The sequence below is a fragment of the Armigeres subalbatus genome, chromosome 2 (genome assembly GCF_024139115.2).
Source record: "Armigeres subalbatus isolate Guangzhou_Male chromosome 2, GZ_Asu_2, whole genome shotgun sequence".
NCBI classification, from domain to species: Eukaryota; Metazoa; Arthropoda; class Insecta; order Diptera; family Culicidae; genus Armigeres; species Armigeres subalbatus.
The window spans coordinates 442,106,837-442,123,432 of record NC_085140.1 but is presented as its reverse complement, the minus strand read 5'-3'; positions in this window follow the sequence as shown (position 1 = coordinate 442,123,432).

The following is a 16,596-nucleotide window of genomic DNA, read 5'->3' as shown; positions in this document are numbered from 1 at the left end:
ATTTTTGTTCGGCAAACGTTTGTCAATATCTGTTCAACACTTTGAGACAATAATATCAACACTTATCTGTAAATATTACTATTTTTTACAGAATACATGAAAATTGCACATAAAATGCATTTTGGTGCTTATTTGACCCCAAAATCCCTTAAATTTCCAACTTTTACCAACAAAATATATTTAGTGTGCCTCTGTGGATCCACAGTGAAGAGATAAACACAATTTTAGAACAATGTCTTAAAGATAAAATGACAAATAGTTTGGAAACTCGCGATATATGGGGCATTAGGGCAAAACGAGCTCGATAACTACATACAGAAGCGTTCCACGTCCATGAAACAGCACTCACTGAATTCTTTGCAAAATTTCCTTTCGAATAAGCTCTTGATCTCTTCTGTAAGTTGTTCGTGAAGAAAGTTATCAATTTTTTCCACCTTTGAAATCGGATTTCCCCATTGTGCACTCGATACGGAGGCGGCGCACAACTGTCATTTTTGTTGATTTAGCTATGCTGCGTCGCAGCATGCGTAAAATAATAAAAATGACAGTTGTGCGTTGCTTCCGTACCGAGTGGTGTGCCCCCGAAAACGCGAGCACTTTAAAACTTGGACTCCGTCAGGAGTGACCTTAAGTGGGCTGATTTAGAGCAATTTTACCTAATTGGATTAGGGTGTACCTCAAGAAACAGTAATTTTAATCCACTTTTTTTGTTTTAGATTTCTCGAAAAAGTCGTCTTCAGGTGACTTTCAGAGCTCACAAAAATGCAACTTTTCTAAAGAATATGGTTTTGTCGTAGAATGCACCTTGCCACGTAAATCTGTATCCTGGACCATAGTGCAATGGTATATAAACTGTTAATATAATTCTGTTGGTCGCAAAGTAGTTATTTGTCTTCGTAAAAATGAAATCAGAATTGAGCACATAATGTAAAACCAATGCAATAAAAATTTCGCGAAAAAAAAATTCAAATTTCGTTTTGTTTCGTAAAATTTCGAATTAAATGGACCTTGATTTCGTATCGTCTAGAAGTCTCGAAAGTAAATCTATATTTCGTTTCGTTTTGTTTCGAATCAACATAAACATTTTAATTTTCGTTTCGTTTCGTTTCGTCAGGAAAAAGTGTGTTATGGCATACTCCTAGAAATTTGACATTATTTGTGGAGGTTTTATATTGTTTATGAAAATTTGTAATTCTGCATGTAAATTTTATTTTGCTGCCGTGGTGTCATAGCGAAAATCATCGAGTGCATCGGAAAGTAGAAACACAAAATGAAATTTTAACGCAAGGTGCAAAACAAGCATTTGGTAGCTGTTAGTGATTTGAAAGGTTCACTCTGGGAAGAAAATAGCACATTGCAGAAAATTTCTTCCTAATCAAAACACAGTGAAAGTAGATATCAAATGATCTGTACGCCATGCGATTCTCTTTTGCACATTTTGAGGAAAAAAAGCTCTCAGATAATTCTCTTCCCTCATAAAGTAAATTGTGATTTAAAAAAGGACCTTCTTCTTCTTATTGGCATTGCATCCCTCATTGGGACATTGCCGCCTCGCTGCTTAGTGTTCATTCAGCACTTCCACAGTTATTGACCGTGAGGTTTCTAAGCCAAGTTACCATTCTGGCATTCGTATATCATGAGGCAAACACGATGATACTTTTATCCCCAAATAAGTCGAGACAATTGCCAAACCGAAAATTACCTAGACCGGCACTGGGAATCGAACCCAGCCACCCTCAGCATGGTCTTGCTTTGTAGCCGCGCATCTTACTGCACGGCCAAGGAGGGCCCACACCGTAGCATATTAACATTAGCCCCGCCCTATCAGTGTGTGCGGGAGTGCGGATTGGGTTTACCAAATTGAGAAATCATACACCATAGGAGAGCGACTTCGTCTGACATTGTAGCTTGTGCACAATGACACTCAAGTCATGTGAATTAAATCTTGGAAAAATAGACTCTTTATTATATCGAAGACTGGATCAAATATCAAAGACCTTCGATGTTGCAAGATGAACATCCGAATTATATGAACTAGTCTAATGGTTTATAAATCGCACATTCCATCAACAGTCTCAGTCAGTAACTTTGATGTAACGAGTGTACAAGAGATTAGACACGGAACTGCATCCAACGTCTGCCGAAGGTAATGCACGAGTGGCCCCCGTTGGGACCGTGCTAAAGAACTCCATCTCAATAGAAGCCAACTCTGCAATAAAATTGATGATATTTTTCAAAACTTCATCAGCCGGTCACCGAACAAAGGACGATGTTAATGATTTACAGTGCGATGCATCTGGGCAAACCACATCACAGCACTACATCCAATCTGGCAGCAAAAAAGGGTTGCCGTAACAAGCAGTTACCCTTTCGGGTCGCATCCAGTCGGCTGAACAATACTCTCCACCTTATCCGCCGGACGGCAAGTAGCAGAAAATTTCCAATATTTCAACACTCATTCAGCAATCGATTCGTCTCAGAACCGATCCGGTTCGGATCCGCGGACAAATTGTTCTGGACAACAAATCAACGGGAAGGAATGAATTCTGTTGCCGCGCGACATGACTCCTCCGGAGAGCGATTCCATTAATTCGGAGCTAAATTCGATTGGAAAAGACATTTTTCAGCCGCTGCTGCTCCCGGGCACAAAAGGGACGACTCCTGGTGTCCTACGACCGCATGAGCAGCGTGTCCGTTCATCACACCACATACCGATCGCTCGGGATGGATCCCTTCTGTGCAGTTCTAGTGCCCGGGCGCAGGCCAGTCAGTAGTGGCAGGCAGCGGCGAAGATGAACGAGGATCGATTTTTATTGTTAAGTGGATTTCAATTACTGCCAACAATTGGAAGGTGAACTCGTTCCGTCCGAGCGTCGTGGTTTCGCGTTCCTCCAAACATTAGCCGCATGTTGTGATCTTTATTACCGGGGAGTTGTCCGGGTTGCTGCAGCGCTAGGACATGGGCGTGCTTGGGTATCAGCAGCTTCAGGTTTTATTATGGACCACGGAATGGATGGGTGGGTGAGATTTCCTACGATGGGTAAGGATTATCAGCAGCTACCAGATAAAATCTCCACGAAGAATTTGTCATTCTTTGAAATTTTCGCGGGAGACAATTTTGATATCATGACTATCAGGAAATATCCAGACATTTTTAGGATTTCCTCTTCCAGGAATTCTAGAGAAAATATCTAGCATACCACAATTTTTTTAGATATGAAATTCAATTATTGAATTGAATTGTTGGATAATTATTTACTCAAAATTATACGTTCTCTGACAATAATATTTTTTTCAGTGATTCCAAGAACTAGAAAAGAAAACTGCTTATATACCTATCGCTGTCAGAATCCAGGCGCAAAAAAGCTGCTGAAATTCTCCGGCGGAACGATTCAAAAAACGTCGATCACAAATTGTGAAATTGTTGGCGACCAAGACATAAAAATTGTCAACGCATAAAAATTGTCGGCACAGGTCTAAGTGAATGATGAAAAATGTGCTTTAACATTTTAAATCTGTACATTTTGGTACAATTTTGGTAACAAAATTCTAGCCAATAAATCATGTTGCTGTAGAGAACAATCAAATTCGATGTTATTGAGCCACATTGCACAGCTCGATAAACATACAATTCGTGATGAAAAAATCATCTTTTTACAACTACTTGCACAAACGACTATTATCACACCCCTTCCAGCTACGCCGCAGAAAACCCGGGCAGCCCTTTTCCTAGGAAGAACTTGTGTGTCCCATGTGGTACCGTGAAAGAAATATGACAGCTCGTTTCAATTCTCTTCCATTCGTCTATCGGCTGTCCATTTCCTTCCATTCCACGTTTTCACATACCTACAGTCCACCCATCGATGGATTGGTACGATGTACGATGGTTCCCCAGCTAGGAAACCTGCACCTACGACCGAACGCGACCGCGACCGCGCTTATGATGATGATGGGAAGCTATACGAAGCTTGATCTATGGGGTGATTCTCATAGATTAAGAAATTTCCAGCACAGCACGAATAATTGGGCCCAATGCTGCGACTCAGTGGCTGCGATTTTTCACCGGCCAAACAGAATCAAGGCGCTCGCAGTTGGAATTGAATGGCTGTTTGGTTGGGCCACTTGCTGGTGGGAGCCTTACCCCCACTCCGGTCTCAGCGAACGGCAATCAGCAGCTACATAGCAATTGACGTTTACTTAAATGATCGGGTTACGTCTACGAGCAATACTCGATGCCTTGTGATCCCTTCCCGCGCCAGCTCCCGATGTACCAATCTATGAGGCCCATTCGCAACGCTTCGAAATTGCCGTATTGTTGGAACCAATCGCGGACCAATGGTATCAATTTTATGATTGAGAGAGCGAAAATTGACGTAAGTACCACGTATCGATCGTGCCATGCCAGTTGCTTTGATATTGCCCCGTTGTTGTGCTGAATAGTGGATCAATAAATTACCCTCCGTTCGGGCTGGATATCGCGGCGAGAAATGGGAACAACCTTGAGTCAATTACTTATTCAAATGGATACATATGGCATAGGGTCGTTCGGGGCTACACACTATCGGTGCTGATATTTTTTGCCTTTCTCGTATACTAAGTATACGTAAAGGCTATAATTTCACTCCAAAACCAAACTTTTGATAGAAGGCTCGGAGACCCATAGTGTTATATACCAATCGACTCAGCTCGACGAATTGAGGTGATGTCTGTTTGTGTGTATGTATGTATGTGTGTGTGTGTGTATGTGTGAATGTGTACAAATTTTGTAGACACACTTTTTGGAACTTAGCATTACCCGATTTACTCGCAACAAGTTGCATTCGACGGGGAATGCGGTCCCATTGTTTGCTATTGAAAATTGGCCTGATCGGACATTGCATTTCGGAATTATTGAAAAATCATTGTTTTTTCCCAAGAGTCCCTCTTGGAAAAAAAATTTCAAAATCGAAAAAAAAATTTTTTTTCAATAATGGTGGAAATGCATAGTAATTAATGCAAAAACATGCAAAATGATAGAAAATATGCGATCTATCCCCCTAAAGTGCTTTTTTGACCTTTCCTATGTGATTTTTTCAGTACATTTTACGATGCACGAGAAAGGCATCATCGCCGCTAGGTGGATTAATCTGGGTTTTTTAATATGAAGTCGAAATGTGGTTTTTACCACAAAATTTTTACATCGCTGTAACAAAGGAGCTTAATGATTTAGAAACACTAAATATTTTAAAAACCGTCGTTCGATCTCGACAGCAGCCAAATGGAATGAGATTGGACAAAACCATCTGCCAGACTGCCAGCAAGAACTCATATTTCATCAAAATAAGTGTCTCAACATCCGGCCTCATATCTGTTCTAACGGAGATATCCCGATGATGATCGTGTAAGTGCAGTAGCATCTCATCAATAAACGCTACTTGTATTTCTCTCGCAAGCACTCCATTTGCTAACTACTTTAACGATGATGATGATAGCTTCGGGAGGTTGGCAATGGAAACCGGTTGATCTTCGATTCCAGACGCTCCCGGTCGCATCACGTCACGATCGGGAATCTCATCTGGCAGCTGGCAATGTGTGGCACGCAAATCACGCGTTAGCTGCGAAATTGCAATCCACCGGTTTTATACGCAAACTATAATTTAGGCGAGCGGATGTGATCAATAACGCCTTTCGACTTCTCTCATATTACCCAATAGTCAAAAAACCGATTGCCAATCCAAGGTTCTTACAATTCTGGCTGCCAGACCATTAGTCACCAATCAATTCCGTGCCAGCAGCGCCGACACAAAACCCAGAAATAAAAGTCCACGCTGTCAATTGGCCCAAGTCCACGAGTGTGAAACGTTTCGAGACTCGTGTTTCATACAGTTGTCGATATTAAATTACTCCGTGTCAACAGTGTTTACGCCGCGGTATCACCTCAAGTCGGCGCTCCACCCCCATCCGTCGTCGGGCGATCTGAGCCGTGTCCGACAACGACGTCCGACCGAGGCGAGATTTACTTGCATTGGCACTTAAAATTGTCTGATTTAGGGGTAAGTCCAACCCGACCAGACACACTTGATTTAATTATTTCACCTCTTTCTCTCTCGCACTAGCCTCGCCAGGTTCGTTGTTTGTTGTTGTTGTAGTCCCCAGTGGCGGGCCTTCGAACTTAGAACGGACAAAATCTGAAAATTGAAATAGATTAAGTCTAGAAAATTGTCATTTCGAATCATTTGACTCATTTGTAGATAACCATATAGACGACTAAATTAATGATTTCGTGTGTGTTACTTCTACGTGAAGTTAAACGATTTACAATGATATGGAAATGCTAATATCATCTTCCAAACTTGGACGTACATGTTCATGATAGCATTAGAGGCGAAAGTATAGAATTGATAGTTCCGTTAGAATACGGCAGGCATGAAGAATGTTTTTCCAGTGGAGATATATCAGCTTCCACACTGATATTCTTCCCTCCCCCTTCATACGGGAGCATTTCCATATCATCATATAAACGAGCCAAATGGCATAATGTCGTGAAATTTTGCGATTTTCTGGTAATTTCGCTTTATATTCAAACGATCATCTGTTATACAAAGTGTAATAAGTTTTTTTTAAAATAATAAGTCATATGTTTATCAAAAAACCAAAAATATTATTAGAATTTGAATTAACGTCTGAAAAATGTTTTTTCGACAAATACTTTTAGTCAAAATACATGTTTCCTTCCTGCCTTTTTACGTACATGGTACTTGGTTGATGAAACTATGAATCTAATGAAACAACAGTGCTGAACGCGTAAGTTTTCGCTTGTTTTGTTTTCAATGTCAATGTTTTCATGGTAATAAACCCATAATGTCAAGTCATGTTATCATATTGAGTAAGTGATATGTTATGTTGGACAATATTGAGTTTGAGCTTGAGCTTGATTGACCGTAGTTGCTACTCCATTATGACCAGATCAGCTGTTCCTGCACAGAGAACCAACAAATGTTTGCTTGGGACTAGCATTCATCTTCATCTTCAATGTACAAGTACTGGTGATCTCATTTGTTAGGTCAAACTGGCGCCTCCCAAGTAACATTTCAAGTTTTATTCCGCTCTAGGAATGGTTTTCAAGATCGAATTACAAGAACTGACAATAAAACCCATTACTACAGGATTGAATCCGACCACTACCTCGTTGCAGTATGCCTGCGCTCAAAACTCTCGACGGTGTACAACACGCGTCGAAGTCGGACGCCGCGGCTTAACATTGGGCGGCTACAATATGGTAGACTAGCCCAAGAATACGCGCAGCAGCTGGAAGTGGCACTTCCAACGGAAGAGCAGCTAGGCGCAGCGTCTCTTGAAGATGGCTGGAGAGATATTCGATCCGCCATTGGTAGCACCGCAACCGCTGCACTTGGCACGGTGCCCCGGATCAGAGAAACGACTGGTATGACGGCGAATGTGAGCAGTTAGTGGAAGAGAAGAATGCAGCATGGGCGAGATTGCTGCAACACCGCACGAGGGCGAACGAGGCACGATATAAACAGGCGCGGAACAGACAAAACTCGATTTTCCGGAGGAAAAAGCGCCAGCAGGAAGATCGAGACCGTGAAGAAACGGAGCAACTGTACCGCGCTAATAACACACGAAAGTTCTATGAGAAGTTAAACCGTTCACGTAAGGGCCACGTGCCACAGCCTGATATGTGTAAGGACATAAACGGGAACCTTCTTACGAACGAGCGTGAGTTGATCCAAAGGTGGCGGCAGCACTACGAAGAACACCTGAATGGCGATGTGGCAGACGAAGATGGCGGTATGGTGATGGACCTGGGAGAACGCGCGCAGGACATAATTCTACCGGCTCCGGATCTCCAGGAAATCCAGGAGGAGATTGGCCGGCTGAAGAACAACAAAGCCCCTGGGGTTGACCAACTACCAGGAGAGCTATTTAAACACGGTGGTGAGGCACTGGCTAGAGCGCTGCACTGGGTCATTACCAAGATTTGGGAGGAGGAAGTTTTGCCGCAGGAGTGGATGGAAGGTGTCGTGTGTCCCATCTACAAAAAGGGCGATAAGCTGGATTGTAGCAACTACCGCGCAATCACATTGCTGAACGCCGCCTACAAGGTACTCTCCCAAATTTTATGCCGTCGACTAGCACCAACTGCAAGGGAGTTCGTGGGCAGTACCAGGCGGGTTTTATGGGCGAACGCTCTACCACAGACCAGGTGTTCGCCATTCGCCAAGTACTGCAGAAATGCCGCGAATACAACGTGCCCACACATCATCTATTCATCGACTCCAAAGCCGCATATGATACAATCGATCGGGACCAGCTATGGCAGCTAATGCACGAACACGGTTTTCCGGATAAACTGACACGGTTGATCAAAGCGACGATGGATCGGGTGATGTGCGTAGTTCGAGTTTCAGGGGCATTCTCGAGTCCCTTCGAAACCCGCAGAGGGTTACGGCAAGGTGATGGTCTTTCGTGTCTGCTATTCAACATCGCTTTGGAAGGGGTAATACGAAGAGCAGGGATTAACACGAGTGGTACAATTTTCAATAAGTCCGTCCAGCTATTTGGCTTCGCCGACGACATAGATGTTATGGCACGTAACTTTGAGAAGATGGAGGAAGCCTACATCAGACTGAAGAGGGAAGCTAAGCGGATCGGACTAGTCATCAACACGTCGAAGACGAAGTACATGATAGGAAGAGGTTCAAGAGAAGACAATGTGAGCCACCCACCGCGAGTTTGCATCGGTGGTGACGAAATCGAGGTGGTAGAAGAATTTGTGTACTTGGGCTCACTGGTGACTGCCGAAAATGACACCAGCAGAGAAATTCGGAGACGCATAGTGGCTGGAAATCGAGACGCTCCGATCGAATAGCGTTCGCCGCCGTACCAAACTGACAATCTACAAAACGCTAATTAGACCGGTAGTTCTCTACGGACACGAGACCTGGACGATGCTCGTGGAGGACCAACGCGCACTTGGAGTTTTCGAAAGGAAAGTGCTGCGTACCATCTATGGTGGGGTGCAGATGGCGGACGGTACGTGGAGGAGGCGAATGAACCACGAATTGCATCAGCTGTTGGGAGAACCATCCATCGTTCACACCGCGAAAATCGGACGACTGCGATGGGCCGGGCACGTAGCCAGAATGTCGGACAGTAACCCGGTGAAAATGGTTCTCGACAACGATCCGACGGGCACAAGAAGGCGAGGTGCGCAGCGGGCAAGGTGGATCGATCAGGTGGAAGATGACTTGCGGACCCTCCGTAGACTGCGTGGTTGGCGACGTGTAGCCATGGACCGAGCCGAATGGAGAAGACTCTTATATACCGCACAGGCCACTTCGGCCTTAGGTGCCCGCCAGAGTAAACGCGACGTGCGATGCGACGCGACGCGACTCACGTAAAAGAATAACAATCATTATCAACAGGCTGTCAAATCGCACTGTCGCGTCGCGTTGCATCGCACGTCGCGTTTACTCTGGCGTCGCCCTTAGTCTGATTAAATAAAATAATAATACTACAGGATTACCTTCAGATGACCACTATAAGAGTAAGATATGTCCAAATGGCCCTCTCTAAATTACCACTATAAACCTCTTATAAGAGTATATACAAATCCGTTTCAAGCCGCCCGCAAAAAAGGGAATTTGGCTGCGGCAGCTGTAAAAAATGTTGCTTTGAAAAAAGAGAAACAAAACCTTGCAAACAAATAATAACAAACTAAAGCGTTGATGAAAATCATGATGAGGATGACAAACAATACTTTTTCAAGTTTCTTTCCAATGCACTATCATGGACATGAGGTGCGTGCTCGATTTCATGGTGAAAGCTAGTACAAAAATGAGATTAAGCACTACGCGCCTGCAAAATAATATAGTTTTGGGCAATAAAATTAAAACTATTATAACATTAATTACGTAAATCTTCACTAAATTTATTGAAATTACACCCAAATATTTTTGTTTTTTCATATTTTTTACCAAAAGCGTGTCTTTTGCGGCGAAAACATCGTCTAATCAAAAATTCCAGTGACAAATTTCACTAACTTGAAGATGGTTCTCCTTTTCCAATATGGCCACCATAGATTTCGATCAGAAAAATGTTGTTCTTATTAAACACCGTTATAAACCCTTTGCAATGTAAGAACAAAGAACAAAGAACAAAGAAAATTATTGCTTTGATCAAGCTTTGCAAATTGAACTTATTATGCTCTTCATTACAACCGTAGAGCTGCTAACAAGACCAGTCGGCATTTGACGTTTGAAGCTTTTCGAGCAGATTTATTAGAGCATTAGAGGTTTATTGATAGCAATAAGATCGCCAATAAATTTGAGCAAATAGCCATGGTGACTGCTGTTATAAATCCGCTATAAGAATTAAATAAATCTAACAAGCATGAAAATTGTTACTTGGGCTGCCACGTCAGAATGCAAGTCAATGTAGGGAAAGGGAAGGAAATGATGATGCAATCACTCGCCCACTGCAAGCCGAATATACCTCTGCACTTGCCACGAGTTCATGCTGAATTTGTTGGAATTTTTGGGTTAGGTTCGAGAGGTAGAGGTTCGTCTTCGTTAACGAGCTGCCAATGTGACAGATAGGAGAAAGCAACTGATAGATGATAAAATGATGAATTTTATTGGACAATATTGTACAAAAAGTGTCACATGTTACATAATAAATATAAACAAACATAAAATACCGTTTTTATTCATATAACGAACTCTTAAGCAATTTTTTTTACTTTGGAGGTCTTTATGGTACATGAATTAAAATATTTTAATAGAGCAATTGCATCCATCGGGCAGCGCAAGAATAGAACTTTCATAAAGGCGCTTGATAATCATATTTTATTGACTGTAACTATCAATTCTGTATGATTTTATTGTTCCAAACTTTGTCTCAAATGCCGAGAACCCACCAGACTAAAAATCGTCTCAAATTCCGAACATTTTGATTCAAATTCCGAACACCACTTTAAATGCACTAATATGCAAAATTTCAACGTAATCTCATTATTGGGCAAGGCTTAAGATGGCAATCCGGAGACAGCGAGTTCGATTCTCGTCCGGTCTAGGATGTTTTCGGGTTGGAAACTTTCTCAACACCTTGGGCATATTGTATTCATTGTGCTTGGCACACAAGATACATTATCATGCAATGGTGGGCATAGAATAACTTTCAAATAATAACTGAGGAAATGCTAATAGAAAGTTAAAGAACAGCCAGTTGGAATGTAGAGCCATTGAAAAAGAACAAGAAGAATCCCTCAACGATACCTTAAGGAATCTAGTATGAATTTTTCTGGATTCCGGTTGGAATACTTCGGATATTCTGAAAGGAATTCTTTAGAGGATCCGATGAGAATTCTTTTTGGATTCTGATGGGAATTCCTCTCGGATTGTGATAAGAATTTTTCTCGGATGTTGATGGGAATTGTGAAGATTATCATGCTATCATTGGCAAGCGCAAGACTGCTGGAAAATTGTCACTCCAGTCCGTGATGGTTGACCAATGTCTTTGACTGCTTGCTGGCAAAGTACCACGATTGCTTTGATTGATATTTTGGTGGCTCTCCATTGTTGTTCATATCAAGCTTACTTTGATGCATTCAAATCAAATTGGTATTGCTGATATTCAATGCCGTACAAGAATTTTTCTCAGAAATGAGAAGTTAGCTCATTTGTCTTCTACTCATTCCGGTATGATAGGTTGAATATGGGAGATAACTTTTTTGTCTTAATACTTTTTCAAAAATTGATATCACTGCTAACTAACTTTTCAAATCATAGGAGAGGGAGGCCCCCTTATTTACACCAATGTATGTTACCTAGCAAATAAAATGAAAATATTTATGTTAAATTCCACACAGTAAAATATTCTGAAAACTGGTCACATCGGAATTCATCATTGAATGTAACATTCAATAACAGAATAAGTATACAGAAAAAATAAAGAAACAAATTTTTTTTTAAGAACTCGGCTTTGAGTACGGAGTTTAAATTTTTAACTCACTAGTAGATCGTTTTCTCACTCGCTCTCATGAATGATAGTAAGAACAAAGAGAGCTGCACTGCCGTAATATGAAGAAGTAACGTGAGCACCAAATCACATCCTACATTGTTTCCATTTTTCTGTAAAAGAGCTCGATGAGTAGGGTAGAGAATCATTTGGGCAGCATCTTCTATTCCCGTCAGCAACGTTCATTACTCGAGCGCATTTCAACCGAATTACTTGATTTTTGGTACATGGTTAGTTTCTGTCGATATCTATTGATGTACAAACAATCAATACTTTTGGTTGGAACGCGGTCGAGTTATTAACATTGCGGACGGGAATAGGGGGTGCTGCCCAAATGGTCCCGCTCAGGGACCAGAGAATGAGAATGATCAAGTCTCTCTTTTATCATCTCTGTATACATATACGATATGTAGCATACCGCGAGAGACTTTTTTCGCCAGCTGTCATGATAGAGAACCCTTTCGGCACTCAATTAAAGGCAGCTAAATAAACGCTCTGCAAAATAGCATTTCCGAATGTAAAAAAATGCGTAGAATCGAAAAGTGATGATCAATTCACCCTTTTCTCCCCTACTTTCATGGGAAAAATCAGAAAACCACCTACCGTGCAACGTATGAAGTTCCGTGGAAGAAGCCAAATATGAATTGTTTACACCATACTGGGCTGAGTAAGTGAGGGTGAGTCTGTTTCTTGAATTAATTTGAGTACTGCAATCAAAAGCTTTCATATAGATCTGTTGATTGCAATGGGGAAGGGTCAAAAGTCATTTGGCCGAATGCCACTAGGCCGAAAGTTGTTTGGCCGAATATACCATTTGGCCGAACAGACAATTAGGCCGAAAGTCATTTTGCCGAATGGGTCATTTAGCCGAAAGCGTCATTAGGCCGAAAGGGTCGTTTGTTCAAAAGGGTTGTTCGGTCGAAAGGGTCATTCGGTCGAAACGGTCATTTGGCCTAAAGGGTCATTTGGCCGAAAAGGTCGTTTGGTCGAAAGGGCCGTTTGGCCGAAAGGGTCATTTGGGGGAAAGGGTTGTTTAACCGAAATGATCATTTGGCCGAAAGGGTCATTTAGCCGAATAGAACATGTGCCTGAATAAGACATTTGGCCGAATAGGACATTCAAAAATTGAGAAATTAGAAGTGAGAAGAGAGACGTCTTAGTTCTCATCCCTTATTTCTCACTAAAAAACATGAGAACCCTTTCGGCCTAATGCCCCTCTCGGTCAAATGACTTTCGGCCTAATGATTTGTTCGGCCTAGTGGCATTCGGCCAAATGGCTTTCGGCCGAATGGGTTTCGGCCAAACGACCCTTCCCCGTTTGCACTATTTAGTAGTTTTAAAGTGATACAATTTCGATTTTACTAGGGCTGAATCAACGCCATTTCTTGCATTGAGCGTTTCGACAACTGAAAATCGAAGTTCGCCGCACCAAAACTACGACGTGATAACGTGGATTAAAACTGATTTAGCACAGGCCGTTTCAAGTTTGCATTCAAATTAGTATGGAGTAGTTAAAGTTTTTATTATAGTGACGCTTCCTTATTAAGCGCAGGTTAAAAGCTAAAAGGAATACTCAATGGCATTCGGCCAACGAAAACCGCATGTTGATTAATCGCTCCAATAATTTGTAACGGCTTTGCACATAGGGGAAATTGGACACACGTGATCCCCTCATGTTTTCTCGAAATCTAATCACATTTTTATACCACTGATACAGGTTTACCTCGATTATGTGGACCCTCGATTATATGGACTTCGATTATATGGACTTTTTACCTCGATTATATGGACATTTTTTTCCGCTCAATTTTTTTTTTGTGTTTTGGGGTTTTAAAAATATGTTGAATATTGTAAGTCATATTTTACATTGATTCTATATTTATTATGGTACATTGGGGCAAATAAAGGCCCGTAAGGCATGTTGTGATGTTATATATGGAGATGCACTCTGAGTCATATGTGCGATTGACTTGATTGATTTACCATTTTCGCGTTGGAAAATTTCATTGTATATAATGATAAATATACAATTCTTTAATCTGCAACAGCCACGGCCTCGTTCTTATAAATAGGTGGTGAAAAATAACACGTATTTTTGATGATCTCTGCCATACGAAAACGTGAAGTGAATTGTCAGACTGACAGTATGCGGAGCAAGTGATAAGATGAGATTGTCATATTTAGCTGTTAGATCATGCATGGAATTAAGTATAGATAGACGCATGATGCATTACCATCCAGCAAATCGGACCCACTGAGACTGATTTCTTAGATATATCCACGAAACTGGAAGAGTTTATTTCAATATGTGATACATAAAGTTCCAAATGGTTTTCAAACCTGGCATTATTTCTTCTGGACGAACTTGATAATTATTTGAATGTAAAAAACTGAAAACTCTTAGAGCAGTCTTTATGTTTAAATAAAAGTTGTCGAATATCCTGGTATTCACATTTGTTCAGCACAAGGCTTAAGGATTATACTTTAGAATGTTCTTGTTAGCAGTCCTTAAATCAATTGCTGCTAAACCGTTCAGCAAAGCGTGATCCTGAAACGCTCATGCAAACTCGTTCATGATGTTTAATGTGAGCGATGTGTTTTTCGTAAGTATTGTACAAAATACAACAGCGCGTGGTGATGAAATTTTGAATGCAATCTCAAGTTTTGTCCGGGATTTTAATGAGGGCCCGCCACGCTGCGTCGTTTTGAATTTTAAAACCCGTTGCAAAATACAGCCCTGCTTTAATATACGAACATAGTCCAAAATAGCCATAACAATTTATCCTTTAATATTCCACTTAGCAGGTGTAGGTGCACTGTGCAATTGACCTTTCCCGTCAACAATTTTTATCCGCTCAATCGATTCTTCAATTTTTTGAAGACAACTTTCCCAAAGAACCTATACTTTTTGACGTCATACTTTTTGGTGAATAGTGCTGGTGTCCAAGCTTGGCCTAACATTCACCCGATTTTAAATTAAAATAAGGCCAATTCCAATTTTTCAAACGTGCAGCACTTTTCCGATTTTTTTTAATTCTAAAATATGAGTTCTGTGAAAAAGTTGAACTTAAATAAGTCAAAGAATTGACTGAAACAATAAAACGAGATACATTTTTTGGCGGGAAATGTCAATTGGTTCTTGTAAAAATGACACTGATACGTGGATAGAGCCCCTTATTTACATTATCTAAATTCTTTTTAAGAATATCAATCAAACGCAACTTGTTGCAAGGAGATCTTTTAAAGATAAGTGTCAGAAAAGTGAGACTGTTTCTACGCGATTTTTGCATAAACAAATGCATTTTGACCATATCTTCTGAGCCCATAGTCCAATCCGGCCAATTTTCAATAGGAGACAATAGGAAAAATTTTCCATCGGTTTCAATTTGTTGCGATCAAATCAAAAGAGGACAAGTGTCAGTCCTTCTATATAAAGCCAGTTTTTGAATCTAACATATACCTTTTTCGACCACTCAGTGTTTGCTTTGTTGCTGAAACAGGAAGGCACTGTAGTTAAAATTCGTGAATAAGTATATTAGTGTGCTCACATTGAGCTAGGCGAAGTCTTCATTACTAACGTAATCTTACAAACTAGCGGCTGGAAAAAAGGTTACGTTCTTATAGAAAATCATAATTTACTGAGTTATCATAAAATGAGCCCAAACATGCGGATTAGACTGTAAGGTAATATATGGATATTTTCTTTCAACTTTTAAGACTTATTTCATCGTGTAACACAAATTTCGAGAAAAAAAAATTGCTTCGATTATATGGAAAATTTGATTATATGGACTTTTTTGCATCGAAAAAGTCCATATAATCGAGGTATACCTGTATGTGTAAACAGATCCGTTAGACAGATAATTGAATATGAGTGACATTTGATGTTGGTTTCTTTATGCATATGGGTTTAAAAAAGCTTTTATTATTTTAGCGTTCTCAATTCATTTTTTTCTGCAAAGGTAAAAAGTTTAATAACTTTGAATATATCCAACCAAAACGTGTCAAATTTTTACTGGACGTAGTTTTATTATTGCAGAATTGAATAAGGTAATTAAATTGATAATTACTTATTTTACATTGAATGGATAAATCAACCAAGGTAAATAATCAACATAGACACACTTGATCCCCCACAGTTTGGACACACTTGATTCCGATATATGCAAACATTAAGGCGTTTGTTGTATTTCATTGCATTTGCATATTATTGTATTTAGGGGAAATTACGGCTTTGGCAGGTTTTGTTCTACTATTGTCAGGGGTGTTTTCCATAACTTATTATGCTGAAATTTGGCCACAACATTCTTTGATATACAAAGAATGTTTAGGCCAAATTTCAGCATAATAAGTTATGGAAAACCCCCCTGACAATAGTAGAACAAAACCTGCCAAAGCCGTCATTTCCCCTACATGCAACTAATTGATCTGTTATTTTTCTGGTTAAAAAGTTAAAATAGATTTATTGACTTCCTTCAATTTTATCATTCAAGCACACGACTCGTGACACGTGTGACACGAGTAATTTGAATTTGTCATTAGACTTATCTCATTACCTAAAACAAAGTGTACTTA